The following is a 16548-nucleotide window of genomic DNA, read 5'->3' as shown; positions in this document are numbered from 1 at the left end:
TGTACACACATATACACGTATACACACATTACACATGTACACGTATACACACATTACACATGTACACACATATACACGTATACACACATTACACATGTACACGTATACACACATTACACATGTACACACATATACACGTATACACACATTACACATGTACACACATATACACACATTACACATGTACACACATACACACATTACACATGTACATATATACACGTATACACACATTACACACATATACACGTATACACACACTCCACATGTACACACATATACACACATTACACGTGTACACACATACACACATTACACATTTACACACATATACACGTATACACACATTACACATGTACACACATATACACACACTACACATGTATACACATATTCACACATTACACATGTACACACATATACACGTATACACACATTACACATGTACACACATATACACGTATACACACTACACATGTACACACATATACACACATTACACATGTACACACATATACACGTATACACACATTACACATGTACACACATTACACATGTACACGTATACACACATTACACATGTACACACATATACACGTATACACACACTACACATGTACACACATATACACGTATACACACATTACACATGTACACACATATACACGTATACACACATTACACATGTACACGTATACACACATTACACATGTACACACATATACACGTATACACACATTACACATGTACACGTATACACACATTACACATGTACACACATATATACGTAGACACACACTACACATGTACACACATATACACACATTACACATGTACACACATATACACACACTACACATGTACACACATATACACACATTACACATGTACACACATATACACGTATACACACACTACACATGAACACACATATACACATATACACACACTACACATCTACACACATATACACACATTACACATGTACACACATATACATGTATACACACATTACACATGTACACACATATACACGTATACACACATTACACATGTACACGTATACACACATTACACATGTACACACATATACACGTATACACACATTACACATGTACACGTATACACACATTACACATGTACACACATATACACGTATACACACATTACACATGTACACACATATACACGTATACACACTACACATGTACACACATATATACACACATTACACATGTACACACATATACACGTATACACACACTACACATGTACACACATATACACGTATACACACACTACACATGTACACACATATACACGTATACACACATTACACATGTACACGTATACACACATTACACATGTACACACATATATACGTATACACACACTACACATGTACACACATATACACACATTACACATGTACACACATATACACGTATACACACTACACATGTACACAGATATATACACACATTACACATGTACACACATATACACGTATACACACACTACACATGTACACACATATACACGTATACACACACCACACATGTACACACATATACACACATTACACATGTACACACATATATACGTATACACACATTACACATGTACACACATATACACGTATACACACATTACACATGTACACACATATACACACACTACACATGTACACACATATTCACACATTACACATGTACACACATATACACGTATACACACATTACACATGTACAAACATATACACGTATACACACTACACATGTACACACATATACACACATTACACATGTACACACATATACACGTATACACACATTACACATGTACACACATTACACATGTACACGTATACACACATTACACATGTACACACATATACACGTATACACACATTACACATGTACACGTATACACACATTACACATGTACACACATATACACGTATACACACATTACACATGTACACAAATATTCACGTATACACACATTACACATGTACACACATATACACGTATACACACATTACACATGTACACACATATTCACGTATACACACATTACACATGTACACACATATACACGTATACACACATTACACATGTACACACATATACACGTATACACACACTACACATGTACACACATATACACGTATACACACATTACACATGTACACACATATACACGTATACACACACTACACATGTACACACATATACACGTATACACACATTACACATGTACACACATATACACGTATACACACACTACACATGTACACACATATACACGTATACACACATTACACATGTACACACATATACATGTATACACACACTACACATGTACACACATATACACGTATACACACTACACATGTACACACATATACACGTATACACACACTACACATGTACACACATATACATGTATACACACATTACACATGTACACACATATACACGTATACACACACTACACATGTACACACATATACACGTATACACACATTACACATGTACACACATATACACGTATACACACACTACACATGTACACACATATACACGTATACACACATTACACATGTACACACATATACACGTATACACACACTACACATGTACACACATATACATGTATACACACACTACACATGTAAACACATATACACGTATACACACATTACACATGTACACAGATATACACGTATACACACATTACACATGTACACGTATACACACATTACACATGTACACACATATATACGTATACACACACTACACATGTACACACATATACACACATTACACATGTACACACATATACACGTATACACACATTACACATGTACACACATATACACGTATACACACATTACACATGTACACACATATACACGTATACACACTACACATGTACACAGATATATACACACATTACACATGTACACACATATACACGTATACACACACTACACATGTACACACATATACACGTATACACACACTACACATGTACACACATATACACACATTACACATGTACACACATATACACGTATACACACATTACACATGTACACACATATACACGTATACACACATTACACATGTACACACATATACACGTATACACACTACACATGTACACAGATATATACACACATTACACATGTACACACATATACACGTATACACACACTACACATGTACACACATATACACGTATACACACACTACACATGTACACACATATACACGTATACACACACTACACATGTACACACATATACACACATTACACATGTACACACATATACACGTATACACACATTACACATGTACACACATATACACGTATACACACATTACACATGTACACGTATACACACATTACACATGTACACACATATACACGTATACACACATTACACATGTACACGTATACACACATTACACATGTACACACATATACACGTATACACACATTACACATGTACACACATATACACACATTACACATGTACACACATATATACGTATACACACATTACACATGTACACACATACACACATTACACATGTACATATATACACGTATACACACATTACACACATATACACGTATACACACACTCCACATGTACACACATATACACACATTACACGTGTACACACATTACACATGTACACACATATACACGTATACACACATTACACATGTACACACATATACACACACTACACGTGTACACACATATTCACACATTACACATGTACACACATATACACGTATACACACATTACACATGTACACACATATACACGTATACACACTACACATGTACACACATATACACACATTACACATGTACACACATATACACGTATACACACATTACACATGTACACACATTACACATGTACACGTATACACACATTACACATGTACACACATATACACGTATACACACATTACACATGTACACGTATACACACATTACACATGTACACACATATACACGTATACACACATTACACATGTACACAAATATTCACGTATACACACATTACACATGTACACACATATACACGTATACACACATTACACATGTACACACATATTCACGTATACACACATTACACATGTACACACATATACACGTATACACACATTACACATGTACACACATATACACGTATACACACACTACACATGTACACACATATACACGTATACACACATTACACATGTACACACATATACACGTATACACACATTACACATGTACACGTATACACACATTACACATGTACACACATATACACGTATACACACATTACACATGTACACACATTTACACACATTACACATGTACACACATATATCCGTATACACACATTACACATGTACACACATACACACATTACACATGTACATATATACACGTATACACACATTACACACATATACACGTATACACACACTCCACATGTACACACATATACACACATTACACGTGTACACACATTACACATGTACACACATATACACGTATACACACATTACACATGTACACACATATACACACACTACACATGTACACACATATTCACACATTACACATGTACACACATATACACGTATACACACATTACACATGTACACACATATACACGTATACACACTACACATGTACACACATATACACACATTACACATGTACACACATATACACGTATACACACATTACACATGTACACACATTACACATGTACACGTATACACACATTACACATGTACACACATATACACGTATACACACATTACACATGTACACGTATACACACATTACACATGTACACACATATACACGTATACACACATTACACATGTACACAAATATTCACGTATACACACATTACACATGTACACACATATACACGTATACACACATTACACATGTACACACATATTCACGTATACACACATTACACATGTACACACATATACACGTATACACACATTACACATGTACACACATATACACGTATACACACACTACACATGTACACACATATACACGTATACACACATTACACATGTACACACATATACACGTATACACACACTACACATGTACACACATATACACGTATACACACATTACACATGTACACACATATACATGTATACACACACTACACATGTACACACATATACACACTTTACACGTGTACACACACATACACGTATACACACACTACACATGTGCATACATATACACGTATACACACACTACACATGTACACACATACACACATTACACATGTACACACATATACACGTATACACACACTACACATGTACACACATATACACGTATACACACACTACACATGTACACACATATACACGTATACACACACTACACATGTACACACATATACACGTATACACACATTACACATGTACACACATACACACATTACACATGTACACACATATACACGTATACACACATTACACATGTACACACATATACACACACTACACGTGTACACACATACACACATTACACATGTACACACATATACACGTATACACACATTACACATATACACACATATACACGTATACACACATTACACATGTACACACATATACACACACTACACGTGTACACACATACACACATTACACATGTACACACATATACACGTATACACACATTACACATGTACACACATATACACACACTCCACATGTACACACATATACACACATTACACGTGTACACACATACACACATTACACATGTACACACATATACACGTATACACACATTACACATGTACACGTATACACACATTACACATGTACACACATATACACGTATACACACATTACACATGTACACACATATTCACGTATACACACATTACACATGTACACACATATACACGTATACACACATTACACATGTACACACATATACACGTATACACACACTACACATGTACACACATATACACGTATACACACATTACACATGTACACACATATACACGTATACACACACTACACATGTACACACATATACACGTATACACACATTACACATGTACACACATATACATGTATACACACACTACACATGTACACACATATACACACTTTACACGTGTACACACACATACACGTATACACACACTACACATGTGCATACATATACACGTATACACACACTACACATGTACACACATACACACATTACACATGTACACACATATACACGTATACACACACTACACATGTACACACATATACACGTATACACACACTACACATGTACACACATATACACGTATACACACACTACACATGTACACACATATACACGTATACACACATTACACATGTACACACATACACACATTACACATGTACACACATATACACGTATACACACATTACACATGTACACACATATACACACACTACACGTGTACACACATACACACATTACACATGTACACACATATACACGTATACACACATTACACATATACACACATATACACGTATACACACATTACACATGTACACACATATACACACACTACACGTGTACACACATACACACATTACACATGTACACACATATACACGTATACACACATTACACATGTACACACATATACACGTATACACACATTACACATGTACACGTATACACACATTACACATGTACACACATATACACGTATACACACATTACACATGTACACGTATACACACATTACACATGTACACACATATACACGTATACACAAATTACACATGTACACACATATACACACATTACACATGTACACACATTACACATGTACACACATACACACATTACACATGTACATATATACACGTATACACACATTACACACATATACACGTATACACACACTCCACATGTACACACATATACACACATTACACGTGTACACACATACACACATTACACATATACACACATATACACGTATACACACATTACACATGTACACACTTATACACACACTACACATGTATACACATATTCACACATTACACATGTACACACATATACACGTATACACACATTACACATGTACACACATATACACGTATACACACTACACATGTACACACATATACACACATTACACATGTACACACATATACACGTATACACACATTACACATGTACACACATTACACATGTACACGTATACACACATTACACATGTACACACATATACACGTATACACACACTACACATGTACACACATATACACGTATACACACATTACACATGTACACACATATACACGTATACACACATTACACATGTACACGAATACACACATTACACATGTACACACATATACACGTATACACACATTACACATGTACACGTATACACACATTACACATGTACACACATATATACGTAGACACACACTACACATGTACACACATATACACACATTACACATGTACACACATATACACACACTACACATGTACACACATATACACACATTACACATGTACACACATATACACGTATACACACATTACACATGTACACACATATACACGTATACACACTACACATGTACACAGATATATACACACATTACACATGTACACACATATACACGTATACACACACTACACATGAACACACATATACACATATACACACACTACACATCTACACACATATACACACATTACACATGTACACACATATACACGTATACACACATTACACATGTACACACATATACACGTATACACACATTACACATGTACACACATATACACGTATACACACATTACACATGTACACGTATACACACATTACACATGTACACACATATACACGTATACACACTACACATGTACACACATATATACACACATTACACATGTACACACATATACACGTATACACACACTACACATGTACACACATATACACGTATACACACACTACACATGTACACACATATACACGTATACACACATTACACATGTACACGTATACACACATTACACATGTACACACATATATACGTATACACACACTACACATGTACACACATATACACACATTACACATGTACACACATATACACGTATACACACATTCCACATGTACACACATATACACGTATACACACATTACACATGTACACACATATACACGTATACACACTACACATGTACACAGATATATACACACATTACACATGTACACACATATACACGTATACACACACTACACATGTACACACATATACACGTATACACACACTACACATGTACACACATATACACACATTACACATGTACACACATATACACGTATACACACATTACACATGTACACACATATACACGTATACACACATTACACATGTACACGTATACACACATTACACATGTACACGTATACACACATTACACATGTACACACATATACACGAATACACACATTACACATGTACACACATATACACACATTACACATGTACACACATATATACGTATACACACATTACACATGTACACACATACACACATTACACATGTACATATATACACGTATACACACATTACACACATATACACGTATACACACACTCCACATGTACACACATATACACACATTACACGTGTACACACATTACACATGTACACACATATACACGTATACACACATTACACATGTACACACATATACACACACTACACATGTACACACATATTCACACATTACACATGTACACACATATACACGTATACACACATTACACATGTACACACATATACACGTATACACACTACACATGTACACACATATACACACATTACACATGTACACACATATACACGTATACACACATTACACATGTACACACATTACACATGTACACGTATACACACATTACACATGTACACACATATACACGTATACACACATTACACATGTACACGTATACACACATTACACATGTACACACATATACACGTATACACACATTACACATGTACACAAATATTCACGTATACACACATTACACATGTACACACATATACACGTATACACACATTACACATGTACACACATATTCACGTATACACACATTACACATGTACACACATATACACGTATACACACATTACACATGTACACACATATACACGTATACACACACTACACATGTACACACATATACACGTATACACACATTACACATGTACACACATATACACGTATACACACACTACACATGTACACACATATACACGTATACACACATTACACATGTACACACATATACACGTATACACACACTACACATGTACACACATATACACGTATACACACATTACACATGTACACACATATACATGTATACACACACTACACATGTACACACATATACACACTTTACACGTGTACACACACATACACGTATACACACACTACACATGTACATACATATACACGTATACACACACTACACATGTACACACATACACACATTACACATGTACACACATATACACGTATACACACACTACACATGTACACACATATACACGTATACACACACTACACATGTACACACATATACACGTATACACACATTACACATGTACACACATACACACATTACACATGTACACACATATACACGTATACACACATTATACATGTACACACATATACACACACTACACGTGTACACACATACACACATTACACATGTACACACATATACACGTATACACACATTACACATGTACACACATATACACACACTACACATGTACACACATATACACACATTACACATGTACACACATATACACGTATACACACATTACACATGTACACACATATACACGTATACACACATTACACATGTACACACATATACACACACTACACGTGTACACACATACACACATTACACATGTACACACATATACACGTATACACACATTACACATGTACACACATATACACACACTACACATGTACACACATATACACACATTACACATGTACACACATATACACGTATACACACATTACACATGTACACACATATACACGTATACACACTACACGTGTACACACATATATACACACATTACACATGTACACACATATACACGTATACACACACTACACATGTACACACATATACACGTATACACACACTACACATGTACACACATATACATGTATACACACACTACACATGTACACACATATACACGTATACACACACTACACATGTACACACATATACATGTATACACACACTACACATGTACACACATATACACACATTACACATGTACACACATATACACGTATACACACATTACACATGTACACACATATACACGTATACACACATTACAAATGTACACGTATACACACATTACACATGTACACACATATACACGTATACACACATTACACATGTACACAAATATTCACGTATACACACATTACACATGTACACACATATACACGTATACACACATTACACATGTACACACATATACACGTATACACACACTACACATGTACACACATATACACGTATACACACATTACACATGTACACACATATACACGTATACACACACTACACATGTACACACATATACACGTATACACACATTACACATGTACACACATATACACGTATACACACACTACACATGTACACACATATACATGTATACACACACTACACATGTACACACATATACACGTATACACACATTACACATGTACACACATATACACGTATACACACATTACACATGTACACGTATACACACATTACACATGTACACACATATATACGTATACACACACTACACATGTACACACATATACACACATTACACATGTACACACATATACACGTATACACACATTACACATGTACACACATATACACGTATACACACTACACATGTACACAGATATATACACACATTACACATGTACACACATATACACGTATACACACACTACACATGTACACACATATACACGTATACACACACTACACATGTACACACATATACACGTATACACACACTACACATGTACACACATATACACACATTACACATGTACACACATATACACGTATACACACATTACACATGTACACACATATACACGTATACACACATTACACATGTACACGTATACACACATTACACATGTACACACATATACACGTATACACACATTACACATGTACACGTATACACACATTACACATGTACACACATATACACGTATACACACATTACACATCTACACACATATACACACATTACACATGTACACACATTACACATGTACACACATACACACATTACACATGTGCATATATACACGTATACACACATTACACACATATACACGTATACACACACTCCACATGTACACACATATACACACATTACACGTGTACACACATACACACATTACACATATACACACTTATACACGTATACACACATTACACATGTACACACTTATACACACACTACACATGTATACACATATTCACACATTACACATGTACACACATATACACGTATACACACATTACACATGTACACACATATACACGTATACACACTACACATGTACACACATATACACACATTACACATGTACACACATATACACGTATACACACATTACACATGTACACACATTACACATGTACACGTATACACACATTACACATGTACACACATATACACGTATACACACACTACACATGTACACACATATACACGTATACACACATATACACGTATACACACACTACACATGAACACACATATACACGTATACACACACTACACATGTACACACATATACACACATTACACATGTACACACATATACACGTATACACACATTACACATGTACACACATATACACGTATACACACATTACACATGTACACGTATACACACATTACACATGTACACACATATACACGTATACACACATTACACATGTACACGTATACACACATTACACATGTACACACATATACACGTATACACACATTACACATGTACACACATATACACGTATACACACTACACATGTACACACATATACACGTATACACACACTACACATGTACACACATATACACACATTACACATTTACACACATATACACGTATACACACATTACACATGTACACACATATACACGTATACACACATTACACATGTACACGTATACACACATTACACATGTACACACATATACACGTATACACACATTACACATGTACACGTATACACACATTACACATGTACACACATATACACGTATACACACATTACACATGTACACACATATACACACATTACACATGTACACACATATATACGTATACACACATTACACATGTACACACATATACACGTATACACACATTACACATGTACACACATATTCACGTATACACACATTACACATGTACACACATATACACGTATACACACATTACACATGTACACACATATATACGTATACACACACTACACATGTACACACATATACACACATTACACATGTACACACATATACACGTATACACACATTACACATGTACACACATATACACGTATACAAACATTACACATGTACACAAATATTCACATATACACACATTACACATGTACACAAATATTCACGTATACACACATTACACATGTACACACATATACACGTATACACACATTACACATGTACACACATATTCACGTATACACACATTACACATGTACACACATATACACGTATACACACATTACACATGTACACACATATACACGTATACACACAATACACATGTACACACATATACACGTATACACACATTACACATGTACACACATATACACGTATACACACATTACACATGTACACGTATACACACATTACACATGTACACACATATACACGTATACACACATTACACATGTACACACATTACACATGTACACGTATACACACATTACACATGTACACACATATACACGTATACACACACTACACATGTACACACATATACACGTATACACACATTACACATGTACACGTATACACACATTACACATGTACACACATATACACGTATACACACATTACACATGTACACGTATACACACATTACACATGTACACACATATATACGTAGACACACACTACACATGTACACACATATACACACATTACACATGTACACACATATACACACACTACACATGTACACACATATACACGTATACACACATTACACATGTACACACATATACACGTATACACACTACACATGTACACAGATATATACACACATTACACATGTACACACATATACACGTATACACACACTACACATGAACACACATATACACGTATACACACAGTACACATGTACACACATATACACGTATACACACACTACACATGTACACACATATACACGTATACACACATTACACATGTACACACATATACACGTATACACACACTACACATGTACACACATATACACGTATACACACATTACACATGTACACACATATACACGTATACACACACTACACATGTACACACATATACATGTATACACACACTACACATGTACACACATATACACGTATACACACATTACACATGTACACACATATACACGTATACACACATTACAAATGTACACGTATACACACATTACACATGTACACACATATATACGTATACACACACTACACATGTACACACATATACACACATTACACATGTACACACATATACACGTATACACACATTACACATGTACACACATATACACGTATACACACACTACACATGTACACACATATACACGTATACACACACTACACATGTACACACATATACACGTATACACACACTACACATGTACACACATATACACACATTACACATGTACACACATATACACGTATACACACATTACACATGTACACACATATACACGTATACACACATTACACATGTACACGTATACACACATTACACATGTACACACATATACACGTATACACACATTACACATGTACACGTATACACACATTACACATGTACACACATATACACGTATACACACATTACACATCTACACACATATACACACATTACACATGTACACACATTACACATGTACACACATACACACATTACACATGTGCATATATACACGTATACACACATTACACACATATACACGTATACACACACTCCACATGTACACACATATACACACATTACACGTGTACACACATACACACATTACACATATACACACATATACACGTATACACACATTACACATGTACACACTTATACACACACTACACATGTATACACATATTCACACATTACACATGTACACACATATACACGTATACACACATTACACATGTACACACATATACACGTATACACACTACACATGTACACACATATACACACATTACACATGTACACACATATACACGTATACACACATTACACATGTACACACATTACACATGTACACGTATACACACATTACACATGTACACACATATACACGTATACACACACTACACATGTACACACATATACACGTATACACACATTACACATGTACACACATATACACGTATACACACATTACACATGTACACGTATACACACATTACACATGTACACACATATACACGTATACACACATTACACATGTACACGTATACACACATTACACATGTACACACATATATACGTAGACACACACTACACATGTACACACATATACACACTACACATGTACACACATATACACACACTACACATGTACACACATATACACACATTACACATGTACACACATATACACGTATACACACATTACACATGTACACACATATACACGTATACACACTACACATGTACACAGATATATACACACATTACACATGTACACACATATACACGTATACACACACTACACATGAACACACATATACACGTATACACACACTACACATGTACACACATATACACACATTACACATGTACACACATATACACGTATACACACATTACACATGTACACACATATACACGTATACACACATTACACATGTACACGTATACACACATTACACATGTACACACATATACACGTATACACACATTACACATGTACACGTATACACACATTACACATGTACACACATATACACGTATACACACATTACACATGTACACACATATACACGTATACACACTACACATGTACACACATATATACACACATTACACATGTACACACATATACACGTATACACACACTACACATGTACACACATATACACGTATACACACACTACACATGTACACACATATACACGTATACAATCACTACACATGTACACACATATACATGTATACACACACTACACATGTACACACATATACACGTATACACACATTACACATGTACACACATATACACGTATACACACATTACACATGTACACACATATACACGTATACACACACTACACATGTACACACATATACACACATTACACATTTACACACATATACACGTATACACACATTACACATGTACACACATATACACGTATACACACACTACACATGTACACACATATACACACATTACACATTTACACACATATACACGTATACACACATTACACATGTACACACATATACACGTATACACACATTACACATGTACACGTATACACACATTACACATGTACACACATATACACGTATACACACATTACACATGTACACGTATACACACATTACACATGTACACACATATACACGTATACACACATTACACATGTACACACATATACACACATTACACATGTACACACATATATACGTATACACACATTACACATGTACACACATATACACGTATACACACATTACACATGTACACACATATTCACGTATACACACATTACACATGTACACACATATACACGTATACACACATTACACATGTACACACATATATACGTATACACACACTACACATGTACACACATATACACACATTACACATGTACACACATATACACGTATACACACATTACACATGTACACACATATACACGTATACACACATTACACATGTACACAAATATTCACATATACACACATTACACATGTACACAAATATTCACGTATACACACATTACACATGTACACACATATACACGTATACACACATTACACATGTACACACATATTCACGTATACACACATTACACATGTACACACATATACACGTATACACACATTACACATGTACACAC

The sequence above is a fragment of the Anarhichas minor genome, unplaced genomic scaffold, assembly GCF_050575085.1.
Source record: "Anarhichas minor isolate MPS153535 unplaced genomic scaffold, ASM5057508v1 ptg000017l, whole genome shotgun sequence".
In the NCBI taxonomy this organism is placed as follows: Eukaryota; Metazoa; Chordata; class Actinopteri; order Perciformes; family Anarhichadidae; genus Anarhichas; species Anarhichas minor.
This window is presented reverse-complemented; position numbering follows the sequence as displayed.